The 16876-nt window shown below is 43.2% G+C and overlaps 1 protein-coding gene across 1 annotated transcript in view; it reads right to left on the reverse strand.

Moving 5' to 3' along the window:
* AHRR (aryl hydrocarbon receptor repressor) overlaps positions 1 to 16235 on the reverse strand; it is an 88790-nt gene extending 72555 nt beyond the window's left edge. Inside the window, exon 1 of the mRNA XM_064431312.1 lies at positions 15962 to 16235. The gene's annotated coding sequence lies outside the window, so the exon portion shown is untranslated. The remainder of the gene's footprint in view (positions 1 to 15961) is intronic.
* Positions 16236 to 16876: the final 641 nt, after the last annotated feature.

The following is a 16876-nucleotide window of genomic DNA, read 5'->3' on the forward strand; positions in this document are numbered from 1 at the left end:
GTGTCACATGCTAGACTTCCCTTCTCTTGCCTTCATGAGCATAGTTAGAAGGAGGAGAAAGGCTTGAACAGCATAATTCAACTGAAAACTGAAAGCTAAGAGTTCATTCAATTTCCCAAAAGGGTGACTTTGTTTTAAAACTCATTCTGGATCAGTTGATTAATATGTGACAGCAAATAAAAATAACTAAAAAGACCTCAGTATTCAAACTGAAAACCAGGAAATAAATAGCAAACAATATGAGCTAGAATTTATGGAGTGCAAAATGCTAGTTAAGAAAGATAAAGGCCCAAAGGAAAATTCACAAATCACAGTGCTAGAGACAAAAGATAGTGTGCCATTTGTGAGAATATTATGAAGAAAATAATTCTAAAAACTGTATATGGTTCTAATTAGATGGAGATGGCTTTATATTAGAACTGCATAAAAGGTAAGAGTGCTTAACAGTTTTATTTCTAGTCTCTGAAAAGAAGGAGAACCATGCACTCCCATCAAACAAGAATTAACCATGCACTCTTCAGGCTTTCTACAAGAACTTTCTACAGAATTAGAACAAAGGGTTACCACAGCAACGTGGTATGAAGCACTGCCCCAGCAACTGAGCACCAATGTCCTAGATAAACACACAGCCGAGAGATGTTTCTGCCACTACCACTAACGCCAGTAGTGGCATGTGGTTAAAATGAGTCTGAGAATTCATGGACAGGAATACAGAGTCAGAAAGTTCATGGCTAATGGTCCTAAAAATATGTCTGAAAACAGCACTTGAATTTGTTGAGTTGCAAAGATCCATAAACCTTGACAACATCTATTTTAAAAACTGGAGAAGAGCATGTATTCACAATCCTACCTGGACTGTGTTTTCTTCTGATCACCTGTGAACTCTTCTCTCTACCCTAGGACAGAACAGCCCATCACCACCACTGAAGGAGGCTGGGGGCTCCTTCCCCTGCCACCTGTCTCATGTGGATGAAAAACAGGAATAACTTGGGTGGACAGCACTCAGCTGCTCAGAACAGTTGTGCTCTTTGCTTTCTCCCTACAATGCTTGAGAGCCCTCACGTTGTCTCTATGTGCTTGAGGTAGGATGGGTACAGACCCAAAGAAGCAATCTTCCACCACTCCAGCAGAAGGAAAGGGGGCTTACAAGCTTGAGGAACCTCAGGAGGGGGAGACCTGGGACCAAAAGGATCAGAATTGCTAGAAAAGGGTAAATGTGGACCACAATAATTTGCTTCTGTCAGGTGCTTGTAATCACTACTGACATTAAGTCACAATGAATCTCTGAACACTGAGGAGGATCACTGAAGGACTGAAAGAAGCTGCTATATGATAATATTCAGAGAAGGGAAACATAATGATCCAGCTATCCACCAGATGGCAAGACTGACGTCCATCCCAAGCAAAATACCAGAAAAGAAAGATTAATTACATCACTTAGCAGAATTCTATGGAATATCATGCTCTTTGGAGTGAAACTCACTGAGAAGTTATCACCTCTAGCTGACAGAGGAGTTCACTTGTATTAGTAATTTAAGTTAGCAGCACAACATTCTGCTTTTAAAAAGGAAGCATTACAGTGCACAGTTTCCACAAGTAAATAATCTGTCAAGTGACAGAATAAAGAGAAAAGTAGTCATAGAGAAATCACTACTAAATAGAAGAAGTTTTATAAAGACCATACAGACATTGAGGTTCAATACAAACTCATTGGCAATAATATTTACAAAGCTAGAAAAAATTAGAAGTTCGATAAATAATGCTGAAGACACAGTGAAACAGAGCAAACTGGAGTGTCCAGTAGGCTGTTTTTCTTTATTCACAGTGTATTTTAATACAGTCAAATGCAAACACTTGCATCTCAGAATAGGGAATGCACATCATTGATACTGAATAGGGACTGCATCCTGAAATGTGAGTGATTCTTGAAAGGAATTAGGGATCAAAGTGAAAAATGAATACAATCCATACTTTGAGCTGCCAGGGAGGAGCTGCTACAAAGGGAGCTAATGCAGATGCTAACCTAAGTGAAGTGGGTTTACATCTGCTTAAAGATATGATAAGTCTGATACTGGAACAGTGTGTACAGTTTGCATGTGTTTTTCAAGTAATGTTAGAAACTGGTAAGAGTGAGGAAAGAAGCTAAAATAAATACTTGCAGGCTGACGAAATTTCTTTGAATAGAAAAAATATTTAGGTGATTTGAGCAAAGTGAAGTATTTCCAGGGGAAGATATAAGTACTGAATTATTTTAATCTGAAACACAGACTAAAACTTAGAAAGTGAAGCTGAAGCCAGACACATCCAAATAAGAAAGAAGACATTAATATGTGATGTTACAGCTCGATCTATGATGTAACATCACGAGCATTTAAACACTGGAACAAGGTACAAAAGATTTAATGGATCCTGTTGTCTTGAAACCCCTGATAGATGCCTTTTTTGTAATATGCACTTTACCCTAAGAGAAGCTATACTTAAATTAAATAGAAACAGTTGAGTTGAACACAGGCACACTCAGAAAAAACCAAAAAATCTTTGGTAGCTATAGGAGGTCAGATTACATTATCCAATGATCTCTCCTTTCACTAAATTTTATGAATCATTTCCTGCCCGAATGTAATCGCATACCATGCATTCAATGCCTGAACTACAAGAAAGGGCTGTGCAGACCACAGCTTCAAAGAGGCACAGTTAGCAGAGAGGCAGCCTGCGAGTGGGAAGGTTGTGGCTGTGCTCATCCCCACCGTGCCATGGCACCATGCTGCAGTTTCACCAGCAAAGCAAGAAGGGGATGGGGCTGGAGAGTGGCTCAGGATTATGTGTTTCCACCTTGGCAGGGTCAGCTCTGGAAAAAGGCTTCCAGTCATCAACAGGACAGAAATCTACCTGCCTGCTCTCACTAAATTAATTGTGATTAGCACATTTGTGCCAAGTTTTCTGCTTCTAATGAATGGCCATGTATTAGGAGAAAATATGGTACCAGTTTTGGATGTATCATTGTAAATAGCATATTTCTATCTGAAGCTGCCCCACTTAAAAGATAACTGGAGCACAGAATGAATAAGGGTTGTGAAACTGAGCCCCACAGTCAGAGTGCAGGAGCGCAAACTGTTTGGGTTACCATGAAGAACAGCAACAGAGAACTTCCGTACAATAAGTAACCACATTATGTAGGAAACAAACATTTCGTGACAAGAAACAAACATTTCTAGCAAGATCTAATTTGCTGAACTTGAGGCTAATTAAATCCAAATAATAGTTAAATGACTATCAAAATAATTTACCAAAGCCTGTAGAGGATTCTCCATCACTGAGCATTTTTTTCATCAAAAACTTTTTTCTTAACAAAACTGATGGACCTGTGTTGTAAGAATTTGTTGAATGGTCCAGTTTTACATGAGATTGAAGCAAGATCACAGTGGCTCTTTCTGGTCCTGAAATTTCCTTTTCTACCTCAATTATTTCCCCAGTGAAAGAGCAGTGGGTTAAATCTCAAACATGAGGAGTTTTCAGAAGACTAAAAAAAAAGTATTTAATGCTTGATTTAGAGAGGGTGTTCTACAAGTATCAGGGATCATATGTTGTCTGACAAACACACATAAAACCTCTCTTTAATTTCCTTTGGAGAAAATGTGTACAAATTTGGCTACATTTGGAGCTTGTAGGAAAAAATCCAGCTTGCGTGTGCTCGGGAGGCTTGTTGTAGTCTGACAGTTATCTAGAGCTTCTGCCTGAGCTGAGCACACGTCATTCCCTTCATTCCTCCTACAGGCATCTGCACTGTGCATATGCATGCCCGTGAGCTTCACAGGGCTCCCCTGTGAGCAGCAAAGGCAGCGCTAGACCTTCCCTCTTGCTGTCCCTCCCCATCCTGGTGCAACAGGGGACTCCAAATATAAGGCACAGGAGCAAGGAGTCAGCCACAGGAAGGACTGAAGCAGATTGGGACAAGGCAGGGAGGGACAGCAGAAGGCTTGTAGTCCTGACTCTCAGCACCCCTAAGACCTGCAGAGAGAGGCTGTGCTCTGAAACACTCCGGGAAATGACCATTCGGGAGCACTGCTTTTGTGTTATCATTAGGAATTCAAAGTAACCACTGAAAATTTGGGGGTTCGCCAGAATTAAGGTGGCCAGCACCTCCCTACTGCAATCTCCCTTTCAGGTCTCTTGTGGGCTCCTTTGCCTACACTGCCTTAGGGGAAGCAATCTGAGCACTGGGAGCCAGACTCCTGCTCCACTTGGAGAGCTGAGGAAGGGAACGGGGCTCCACTGTAGGAATAAGGGCTGCAGGATGCAAAGCACATAACTACAGCCTGGGACATCAGAGGCACCAGCCCTCGCCTTCTGGAAGCCTTGGTCTGTTCTGAAAGCATTGAGCCCTTGGCATTGCAGCTGGAGGCAGCCAGCGCTGAGCTCTGAATCAGCATGAACCAAAGGCTGCGTCTTCTGGAAAATCAGCTCCTGAGCGCCTGGCATCAAGCAAAGGAGAATAAGTATTTCAGGTTTATCACTTCTAATAAGTCTATATGTCTCAGCAGTATAATAAAGATTAACTCAGTGGTGGATTTGATGCACTTAAATACTAAGGTAACAATAACCACCAAGGAGTCTGTAGCAAAATCAATAGCACTTTTTTTGCACCGCATTTGAACAGTGCATAGTACAGAGCTGGGACTATGATGTGAATGAGGATAATAGAAACAAAATACACAACTTCTACTTTAGTATAAGATTAAGTTTAGTTCCTGTCCACAAAAGTGAGGAATTTAACAGCTAGACTTGATGTTCTTAGAGGTATTTTTCAACCTAAGTGTTTTATGAATTTATGTTTACTCCTAGGTTTCCTAATTTGCAAGTGCTTGACTTTAAAACAGAGCAGCGCTTTGCTACAGGATGGATATGTAGTGACACTCTTCTTCTTTAGCAAAACAATAATTTCAATCATTATTCTTCTGTCACAAACAAGTTCATCAGAGGACTGAATTGTCTCATCAGCCTTTCTTTCTTTTTCTGTTTATATAAGAAAGCCTGAAATTAAGTTCAAGGACACTTCTTTTGAGCTTTGAGGATGTAAATAAATAACTTCTTAAAAAAGCTTAGATGCAGTTTTGATGGGTTTTTTAAAGTGATGTTTGAAAAATACAGCTGTTTTTAGAACTTCCAACATGCACTCTGTCACTTGAGGAAGGATACACATGGTAGCACATACAAAAACACACCAAAAAATTAATATTGGGAATATGTCTGGTACAATACTTTGTAGTTAGTAGAGTGGTATCTGTTTCTACGAGGCTTAACTTTGGTCCTCCATTGTCTAGACCACAGACCTTATAGGAAAATATAAGGTTGCCACAGCAGCTGAACTTTTCCTAGGAAGGCATGAGCAGCAATGAAAAGTTTTTCTACAGCCGGGGCATTTAGGATATTGTCTGAACCATATGGATTATTTGATGACTAACAAGACAGTCAATTTTGCACTGCAATCTTTCCCTCAGTGGGGATATTAGTGTAGCATGTTTCACTTTTAAACTCTCAGGAACACAATATCTTTGAGATCTCTGTGTCCTGTTTGCTGGAACCTGACTAACAGGTCAAAAGAAAAGCAGATGTTGTGAAAGTGTAAGCATCATTTCCATAGCAAATCTGACTAAAACCAGTAAGATAAGTCTATGAAATATTTCTACCATGAATGAGTAGTGTAGCAAGGCCTCAGCTCAGCTGTCTTCCACCTATAGCTAGGTTCAGATTTTGGGACCAGCTTTATGCTGGCAACACAGAGTTTAGTACAGAGAACAACTCAAGCGTGGTTGTTAACTGTATATATAATTTTTCAGACAGGTTCTGCCCAGATTTATCTCTGTGCCATCATGATTAGGCTTCTAGAGCTAATTAGTTATGCAAGTTTATGCAGTTCATTAGCTCGTCTTCAATTTTAAGGGAAGGATTAATATCCTTAAATAAAAAAGGATAACAATATCCCTTTGAATTAATTGTGTCATATTTTTTCACAAGACACATGAGACTGTGCACTGACTGCCTGTTGGGTTGTTTTATCCTCATGCCCCACTCCCTATTCCACCATAGGGTGATATATGCTCCAGCACCCACCCACAGCTGTGATGGGGTAAATTAGACATGCCACTTGGAGTTACAGAACTAGCACAGATTGCAAATATAATTAAGGACTGGTCCTCCAAACCCTCTTGTAAGGTCACTGGCATTCCTGGTGTTATTCTCCCAGCCACTTCTGTTTTAATACCCTGCTTGTCATTTCACCACACTTCAGTTGTCTGAGGTTTAGGTTCTCTTTGCAGTTGTTCTCTTGGATCAAGGATCTTTGATAAGACATCATAAGATATCATCCTGCATCCATCCACAAGGCTAGACTAGAAGTGTGGTTGTATTGAGTTTGTGTAGCCAGGTTTTGGTAGCAGAGGGATGATAGGTGCGGCTTTCCATGAGAAGATGCTGGAAGCTTCCCTCATGTCCAACAGAGCCAATGCCAGGCTGCTCCAAGGTGGATCCACACAGGCCAAGGCAAAGCCAACCAGAAATGGTAGTAGTGTCTCAGCGACAACATACTTAAGAAGAAAAAAGTAGGTATTGTGAGAATAAATTGTGCTCAGAGAAAAGAGGAGTAAGAATATGCAAGAGAAGCAGCTCTGCAGATACCAAGGTCAGTGAAGAAGGGGGAGGAGGTGTTTCAGGTGCCAGAGCTGAGATTCTCCTGCAGCCTGTGGTACTGCCTGTGGTGGGGTAGTTGTGCCCCTGCAGCCCATGGAGATCCACAGGGATGCAGAGATCCACCTGCAGCCCATGGAGAAGACACACACCAGAGCAAGTGGATGCCTGGTAGGAGGCTGTGACCCTGTGTTGGAGCTGGCTCACGGCAGGGACCTGCAGACCTACGGAGAGAGTGTGTCCAGTGAGTGTCCCCATGGTTTGTGGGGGATCCATGCTGGAGCAACCTGTCCCTGAGCAACTGCACTCAGTGGGAAGGGACCTACACTGGAGCAGTCTGTGAACAGCTGTAGCCTGTGGGAAAGTTTCAGGCTGGAGAAGTTCATAAAGAACTGTCTCCTGTGGGTAGAACCCCACCTTGGAGCAGAGGAAGGTTCCTCTCTCTGAGCAGTGGAGAAACATGTGGTGAACTGACCATAACCCCATTCCCTGTCTCCCTGCACCACTGGGAGACAGAAGGCACAGCTGAAAAGAAGGGAGGGGTGAGGGAAAGGTATTTTTAAGTTTTTTTACTTCTCAATATCCTGCTCTGATTTTGATTTGTAATAAATTAAGTTAATTTCCCCAAGCTGAGTCTGTTTTGCCCATGATGATAATCAATGTGTGATCTCTTACTGCCCTTATGTCAGCTCATGAGCCTTTTGTTATGCTTTCTCTCCCCTGGCCAGTTGAGGAAGGGAGTGATAGAGTGCTTTTGGTGGTCCTGGCATCCACCCAGGATCAACCCACCACAGAGGTGCAATTTTGGAGTAAATGCAAACAGCAGGATGGGAAACCCTGAGTTATACAAATGGAGGCCATGGATAGGTTAGAGGATTGAATAGATGAGATAGGACAGAATCACTAACAACCATTTCCAGGAGTTTTCTACTGAAAAGCCAAAATGGAACTTAAATGGCAGTTTCGTCAGGAAAGAATTGCTTATCAAATTCAGGAAGACTCTCCACAGTAGCCAGTAAGATGGTGATGTTCTTCTGTGAGTGAGCCAAGATCCAATTTCAAGTCTTCAGAAAAAGTTTGTCCTACACAACAACTGTACTATCATTGTCCTGATTTCTCTATTTTTTTTTCCACAGAAGGCTTGTTAAAAGATTTTAGTTGCACTCCAATGCAGTACAGGAGTAAAATATATGACAGCTCAACCATTTTGAATATCTATTTTTCCATATATAAAGATCATATATAATTCATTGATATCATATATTTGCACCTTTTCTGCATCACTAGAGACAGTGTGGAAAGAGACAAAAGTGGCTGCCTTTGGCTCAGAGACACAGCCTGTCCTCAGAGGAGCCTATGTGACACCAGGATAACACAGCGTAGCTTTTCTTCCAAAGACAAGAAGCAAAAGAGACCTGGATCCAAACAAAATGGACACTGCTCTAGAAGTTATGAAATGTATGTAGGACTAGGAAGGCAAGCAGGAAAAGCAGTAATACAGGTAGATATAAAATCAGCTTTTTGGGGAGATGCAATCCTATTCTTCTCCAGACTTTGCTCTTCTGTGCTGTTCCTACTCAGTTATTCAGTGGAAGAAAAAGAGTAACTGAGGATGAACTTACAAGAGTCCCACAACAGAGGTTCAGCAGAGCTTAGATATCTGAAGATCCAGAAGTAAAACAAAACAAAATAACAAAAACAAAAAAACCCCCAACCTTTCAGGGGGGAAAAAAGGTGTTTTTCTCAAAGCTTGAAATGGAAAATGGGAATGCAGAGAAAAATTGAAATTAAACATGATGTATTTTCTCCTGGAACTCTGAAAGTTATGTTAGCTTGATGCTTAAATTGACACTGTTGTTATTATTATTACCATTGCAGTTCAGTGTTTTAAATGTTTGTGCCACCATCATAAAAACTACTTAGTTTGGAAGAAGCAGGTCACAGATTGGAAAAACACACCAAGAGCCAGGCTGCCGTGTGAGTTGTCAAGCTTTTGCTCAATTCTTGCAAGTCTTCAGTTTAATGAAGTACATGAAAATCAGAATGGAAACTCAAAAGTTCCTGTTTTTTCAGATACTGAATCTGAAAACAAAAGTAAAAATAAAACCTGATTCAGCTAATATTTTTTTTTTATGTAAATACAGCTAAACAAGTTGTACTGGTTGAAAGGCTGTCTAGTTTTGTCTGCTGTGCTGACGAGGCACTACTCCATCACCTCAGTTTGGACAAGTACTAAAATACAGTGCAGGTCTTTAATTACCGATGTATAAGGCCCATGCAAACATCACAAAGCTCAACAAGGCCAAGTGCAAGGTCCTGCACGTGGGTCAGGCAGCCCCAAGCACAGGCTGGGCAGAAAATTTATTCAGGACAGCCCTGGAGAGAAGAACTTGCCTCCAGGGAGACCTTACAAAAGCCTTCCAGTACCTAAAGAGGAACAAGAAACCTGGAAAGGGAATTTTCACAAGGCCATGCCTTGTGACAAGTGATAAGACAAGGGTTAATGTTTTCAAAGAGATGGCAGGTTTAGATGAATTGTTAAGGATAAATTCTTTACAGTGAGGATGCTTAGACTTTGGCACAGGTTGCCTGGAGAAGTTGCAGGTGCCTCATTCCTGGAAGTGTTCAGGTTCAGGTTGAATGTGGTGCTAAGCAACTATTTGAAGGTGTCCCTGCCTATGACAGTGGTGTAAGAATTAGAATATTTAAGGTCCCTTCCAACCAAACCACCTGTGATCACACAAATTTCTCATTGTAGGCAAAATATTCCCATGATGGTTTTGAGATCTATAGATATACCTCCCTTTTTCATTTGTTATTTGACAACTTCAGGAACTTGTGGTCTGTAACACGTGTCCAGAGACAAAAATATTTTTAAATATATTTTCAAGTTACCTACAGTACTACTTTCTTCTAATATTACTTATATCTGTTACTACCCTAAAGTAGGCAATATATAAAAATTAATTCTCATTAATAATCCTAGCAGTGTTGTTCTCTATATGCTCATTTAAGTTTTGATTATGCACTTTTAGATTTAAAAATATTAATTTTCATAAACAGGTCATGACTACAGGTATTTCGCTTTATATTTTTAGGGCAATTGATGGGGGGAAATTTGACCTCTTGCCTTCAAAAATCCCAGAATTTTATTTGTCTGTAAGATAAAAAAGCAAACATTTTATTCCATCACATCCTCTCACAATATCACTTGTTGTAAAGCATTTGTTACTATCCAAAACCACCTGACACTTATAGAGAAGCTAGTATAAGATTTACTGATTCACATCCACTCCTGAAAAGTAATAAACAGGCATTTTTCATGGAGTGAAAATCACAGGGAATCTCCCCAATTACAGGGTAGGAGAGAGCTCTTTCATCTGCTTTTATAGCCTGCCTTCCCTCCCCGGTCCCTTAACACCCGTCTATCCCAAGACAGAAAGATTTTGTTAATCATTGCAAATGGGACTGAAAAGACCCTCAAGAGACTGTACAGAACATCATTCCCTGCTTCATACAGAAGCAGCTGTACCAAAACCATTCAGAGGTTGCGTATCTGAGAAATGCCTTGTGAGCATGAAAGACTTGTCTGTTTTTTCTAGCTAAATCAATTGATTTAATAAAAAAGTGCCACATCTTTCTAGTCTTTTACAGGCTTAGGCCATCATAGCTGTAACAACACAGCTGTTGAACCACTCCCCAGTGATGCTTATACTGAAGAAGTACAGTTTCTATGAGCACCCCAGAGATTTTATTCCAGCACTTAACTACCACAGTTTTTTGGTTTTTTTTTACTAAGCATCTTAAACTAAATTTTCCTTACAACACAACATAACACATGATTTTATCACAATTTCTTGCCCTAATTGACATGAACCTAAATTATAGTTTAAATTCAACTAACTTCGCAGTTAATACTACATTTCTGATGATTGTTTACTTCTTTCCCTTTACTTTTCTTGTCTCTAGACTAAACAATTATTCTAATCTTTTTTTGCAAGTGATGTTTTTACACATCTGATAATCACTTTTGCTCTCCTCTGGACTCTTAATTCTATCTGTATTTTTTTCTCAAGTACCCTTCTCCCAGATGAGTGCAATACTCTAGCTGAGGACCTACCTGAGCTGAGCCGGACAAAAGGATTAATTTACCTCAGAAAAAACATTTCTATCCTTACACACCTTTTTTACAACAGTGCAATGCTACTGACTCACGTTTAGTTTGTGAACTACCACATTTTCACATCCTTTTCTCCTTAGCCATTCCCTGTGCTATATTTGAGGACATTATTTATTACTGACTAAAGATAAAACCTTTGCACTAAACCTTATAGATTCATATCCTGGTTGGTTTTCTGGAGGTTGTGAGGGTCAAAAATCACTCTGAATTTAACTTTTGTCTTCCAGAGTGCCTGAAACCTGTTTGGTGACCTCTGCAGGCTGAATGCCCACATGCTCTGGCCCCTCATTTGAGACGTTCATGAAATAGGGAACAGTCTGACAGATCCTGTGGACTACCAGCCTGAATGGTAGTGCTCTCAGTATACCCCTCCGAAATCTCTAATGCCTATTCTCCTTGCTCACAAAACAACCTCATCAAATTTTTCTTCTCTATAAATGTCCTGAAACAAGAAGAAAGCACAATGTTTGTGGAATGATTCCTCATTTTAGGACAAGGAGAGGGAGACTCAATCTGACAAGTGCACTAGGAGTTCTCAGATTTCAGAAAAACACATTTTGGAGAAGCAAATCCCTGTGAGAGAAAATTAGGCTAAGAAGAGCTGCTTTCCAAATAATGCTGCCCAGAGTGTAAGGTGAGAACATAATATTTGAAGTTTCAGTGAAGAAAAAAGTTCAAGAGATTACTTAGCATCATGACCCCCAGGGCTCTGTACCCTACCAAATGTAGCAAAGAGCAGCCAGGAAAGAGAGACAATGATCCCAAAACTGCCACACCTTCAACTTCATTCTGTTTCAGCTGAAATGTTGCAGAAGAGGGAGAAACCCTCTTAATGGTGGGTTTCTACAGTCCTAAGAAACAACAAAACTTGATTTTACGTGAGCACATGTTTTCAGAAGCTAAACATACTGGAATGACCACCATTGTGCATCAATACTAATACAGTTAAAGAGCAAGGAATAAATATCTACAGTATTTAGTGAATGCACAGATATTGCTGTTGGGTACAGGGCAACAGCGCTGGTGCAGCAGGCATCACTGCAGTCACAGAACAAACACAGTTGCAAACACCATGTTTGCCGCCCTAGCTTCATATGGATCACATCATGCAAATTATTTGTGTTTCCTGCAGATGCAGCCTTAATTCAAAAGCATAGACAGTATGGTCCAGCCCCCATGCCACAAGTACCTGGGTACAGACTAAATGCTTTGCTCACAAATGCTCATACTGAAGACTTTCCACTGACACAGCCAGCTAAGCACTGCCACCTTGCACAATTTTACGCAGCCATCCTGCACTTGCCCTGTCTCTGCACACCAGATGGCACCTCTCAGAGGGAAAGGATAAGATTCAGAATAAGGTTTCAAGGTAAAAGAGATACACTGGTCCCTTGTGATTGTAGCTGCACACCTGTGAACCTGAGGGTTGCACTTGAGTGAACAGCTTCTACGTGGTCTTTGCTGAAATGTTTATATCACACACTGGCACAGAGAATCCTGGGGATTCCTAACTATTTGGGGTGCATTTAGTCAGCGTTATGCTGGAATAATTTTTTCCACCCTGCTTGTGCTACCCTGTAAGTCCATTAGCCTGAGTTTTTTAGATATCCGTGACATGTTTGATATGTTGACAGCAGTACCACACAGACAGGACTTGCTACGGAAATCTCAAAGTTCAAGACTCTGAAGGTAGGTTGAATTAAATACAACATGACTGTGAACAGCTCTGTGAGAGCTCTGGACAGACAGAGACATACTCCTAAAGCATTTCTGTCTCAAGATGTTCATCTGGTTCCTGACTCAGTCAAATTCCTTGCAGAGCACCTTGAAATTTTCATTCTTCATGCAGACCCAGAAGGGTCACTTTCCTCGTGGAAAAAAAAAAAAAGGAAAAAAAAAAGGCCTAATTGATGCACACTAGGCTGCATATTTGCCATCGTGTCCACCTTCTTTGCTTTGACTTCAAAATATTTGTAGAAACTGTGATCTGCAGTTTCCTAGTGGCAATTTGCATACAAGGCCAACAATGAAACTGTGTCTCTCAAAAGCAGGAGCAGCTCCCACTTCTTCTAGCCAAGTATGGCTGAATGTATTTATATACATATATATGTATGTATATATATTAGCAGGTGTGTCTTATATAATTGACCTCATGTAATTGACCTTCTGCACCAGCTGGTAACTGACAGGAAATTAATTTCTGGGGCAAAGACATCTGTTGCCAGTTGCCATGGTTTAGTTGAGGTGGTGGGGCATGGGTTGGACTCGATGATCTTTAAAGTCTCTCCCAACCGAGTCATTCTGTGAATTCTGTGGATTCTGTGTTTGCTTCTCATGCCTTGTTGCAGCAGTGCCCTGTTCTGAGCACCAGAAAGCGCTGGACTGCTGCAGAATCCCTCTGTCCCGCTTTGCCATGGCTGTGTGGTGACAGTGTCCACCACCAGTGACCTGTCACAAACATGGCAGTCAGGCAGTAATTGTGTGGGAACGCTCACTCTGGCAAATATCCTGCTGCCTACCTCACAGCCAAAACACACTGTGCTCTGCCTGTGCCAGGGAAGCAGGCTGGATCTTCCTGCTCTCCAGGTAACCCCCTTCAAGTGGGAGCAGGAAGGGTTGAGCAAAATCCCACTCGTGCCACTCTGGCAGTTTGGGTTAGCAGCTGATGAGTTGTGGTTATCTGAGCTATAGCTTAGTCCTTATGGGTAAGCCAACTCAAATTGAAAACATCAACACTCTTCAGCAACTAGTTTGTGTGTGTGGACATGACTCAAATTAGAAGCAATGTCTGAGTTAGGACTACAGTTATTCCATAGTGAAGACAAGTCCATGTCATCCAACATCCTGGGCTTCAGGATGCCCTTCCTGGGCTTCAAATTTAATGGTTATTCGAATACTGTAAAAAAAAAAAAAAAAAAAAAAAAAAAAAAAGCCCTGGCTGACACTTCCTACCCAAACTTGGCAATTCCTTGAATTTTCCTCCAAAATCTGCTTTGTCCTAACTGTCTCTGGGCACAAAGAGACACTCCCACATCCTTTACATTCCAGTTGGGGCTAATTGAACTCACATGTCAGCATGAGTCAGCAGTAATTACCAGGAATATTAAGGAAAGATTTGGCACTGGACATGGATAATTCAATAGCAGAGCCCCCGAGTTCAGTGGGACCTGGATTGGATCGAACCCCTTAAACACACTCAATACAAAAGCTGTATTGAGTTCTCTAGTCTTATTTAACTACATACGGGCAGTTCCTGATACTGAAAACATCTTTAGTATATTTTTTGATACACCTACAGAAAGGAAAATCTAATGGAAAAAATTATTTCTAAGTAATAAATCCTCCTTGCTGGAGTTAAATCTGTTTGTACGCTGAAACCGATGAATCAATATTAGACTGGCTGGCTGGTTTTCGTAAGCACTCGCATTGCAAGCAGGGCCTAGAAATGCATTTCCTCCTTACAATTCCTGAGCAGAAATCTGAATCAATGGGAGGCTGAGGTAATAATATGCCTCCCCCCTCCCACAGCTCCGTTGAAATTAAAATCCTGAAACCGCAAAAACCCGACTTTTCCACATACGAGTGTTTGTTCCCTACCACTCTTCCTGAAACTGTCCCCCTCTGTACACCTTCACCCTTCAGACTCTGTAGCCCTGTGCTTCCAGAGCTGGGGGCTGGAGGTGTTTACACCAGCCCGACACAGCCCCTAAAATCTTAATCTTCTCCTCAACACTGAAGAACACCCGAACACATTTTTATGGTCAACTATGGCGAAAAAAAAAACTTTGTCACAAACATGTACGGACACAGAGACGCCGTGGATGTGGCAGTGAAAAGTGAGGGCTGTCTCAGCCTGTGCTCTGGCAGGGGATGCAGGAGCAACAGTGTTAAAGTCACCATCAAAATTGTAACTGGAAACTCTTTCTGGATCTTAATATCTACAGTAGAAGGTACTTTGTTTTTCACGGAAATAAATCCTTGCTCTTGGTTGCAAATTAACCGAGTGTCTTGCCAGTGAATTTGATCTTGTCAGTCATTAAGTCTCTCACTTAAATGAATTTTTTTTAGTCTTAGCCCTGAATCATAACGCTCTCTACGTGTTCATAAAAGAAAACTGTTTTATTTTATCTAGTACAAACATATGTGCATCAACATTCTTCTCAACAGACTACTTCTGAACACGACCAGATAATTCAGTTTTATTTAAATCCAGTCCTTGTTGTCTTTTGAAAATCTCCAACTACCAAACGTCAAGCATACTCTTGTTTTTGTTTTTGTTTTTTTTTTTCTGGAGGGTTTTCCCCTATTTTTTTCCTGGTTAAATAGTCCATCTCCTAGAATCTCACTAAATGACGCACAAACATTGTTTCTGTCTGTCTTCAGGAAAAAAAGTTTTTTACATGATGTAACTTGGTTTTATGCTATTTAAATTATTCTTTTAAAAAGATGTAAAACTACAGCTTCACTCAAACACATACAAAAATCTTGTTTGCTAAACAAAGTAACACAAAGTCAGAAAAAGCACCAGAGCCTTCCCCTCACTGCTTTTTCGCCCTTTGGTATGTCAAACTGAAACACAACAAGAATCCGTAGCGCAGAAGTTATAAAACGCTCAAAATTTCCAAGTCAAGTGCTGGCTGACCCTACGGCAAACCCACCCAGTCCAGTTCCAAGCGAGGGCACCTGGGGCTCGAAAGAGGCAATGTGAAACTTTAGTTCACTTGTTTTCCCCTCGAAAGGTCTCTCGAAGCGTCAGTGGAAAGGATGTGGCCAAGGTGTCGCGGCGGAGACCTCCGCCGTCCCGCTTTCAGCCCTCGGGACAGAGAAGCACCTCTTAGGCATCACCCATCCGAGCGTCGGCCGGCACCGGCACCGGCACCCGCGGGGCTCTCCCCTGGGAGCTGCGGAGCGCCCGGCTGGAAGAAGCGCGGCGCGTCCTGCGCGGTGCGGTCCCGACACGGCCGGAGGGACCGCCGACAGACAGCCCGGCGACAGCGCGGGCGAGGCGGCCGCAGCCGACAGCCCCCCGGTTCCCCCGCACAGCCCAGGCTGAAGCCTGTCCTGCCCGCCGCGAGCTCTCGGGATGCAGCGACTTACCCCACGGTCCCCGCCACGACCCGGGGGGTGCAAAGTTTTTTTCCGGGCGAGCAGCAGCCCCCGGCCGCGGCGCAGGGCGGAGGTGCGGGAGCGAGCGGCGGGAGCGGGCCGGAGGGCGCCGGGGGTGGGGAGGATGCTCGGGCGATCCCTCGTGATCCAGGTGGCGGGCGGGCGGCCGAGGGACGGGGCGAGCAGCGCTGCCCGCTCGCACGCGATCCGCGCCCGCCGCGCCCGCCGCGCCAGAGGGCGCTGCTGCGGCGGCCGGGGAGCGGGATCCGCCGGGATCCGCCGGGCGGGACCGCGGCGATCGGCGCCGTCCCCGCCGCGGGATCCGCGGGGGAGCCCGGGGGAGCCGGGAGCCGGAGCCCGCGGTGCGGTGCACCTGCCCCCGCGGCCGGGAAACCCGGCTATCCCGAGAAGCTGAGAGGGAAAAGTGCGGTGCGGGTCGTCCCCCGCCTCGCGGATGTCTGGAGCGGCCTCAGTGTCCCCTGCACCGCTGCCTCTGCCCCGCGGCTGCCGCTCCGCCCGGCCCCGGGGTCGCCGCGCTTCTCGTCCTGCGCGGCTCCCGCGGCGTCAGCGCAGCTCCCTCGGCATCACCGGCGCCTTCAGCACGGCACCGCATTTACCGGCTTCTCCTGGAAGCCGAGTAGCAGCTGGGATAATTTCTTTAACTACCAGTGTTTGTTTTATTTCCCCAGAACGTTTTGCCGACGGAATTCTAGCTTGTACTGGAAGCGGCAAGGGATCCCGGTCAAGCGGCCAGGCCTTCTGCGAGTGGTGCTGGATGCTGGAGCTCGGTAAGTACCTAAAGTGGCACTTGTACGGGAGGCTTAAGGAGAGGACAGACGAAACCAGAGCAGGCTGATGCAGGAAATTCAAGGTAAAAAGTGAAAACCAGTCCTCTCCTTGGTGAGG

Source organism: Passer domesticus, chromosome 1 (assembly GCF_036417665.1).
Source record: "Passer domesticus isolate bPasDom1 chromosome 1, bPasDom1.hap1, whole genome shotgun sequence".
Taxonomy (NCBI): Eukaryota; Metazoa; Chordata; class Aves; order Passeriformes; family Passeridae; genus Passer; species Passer domesticus.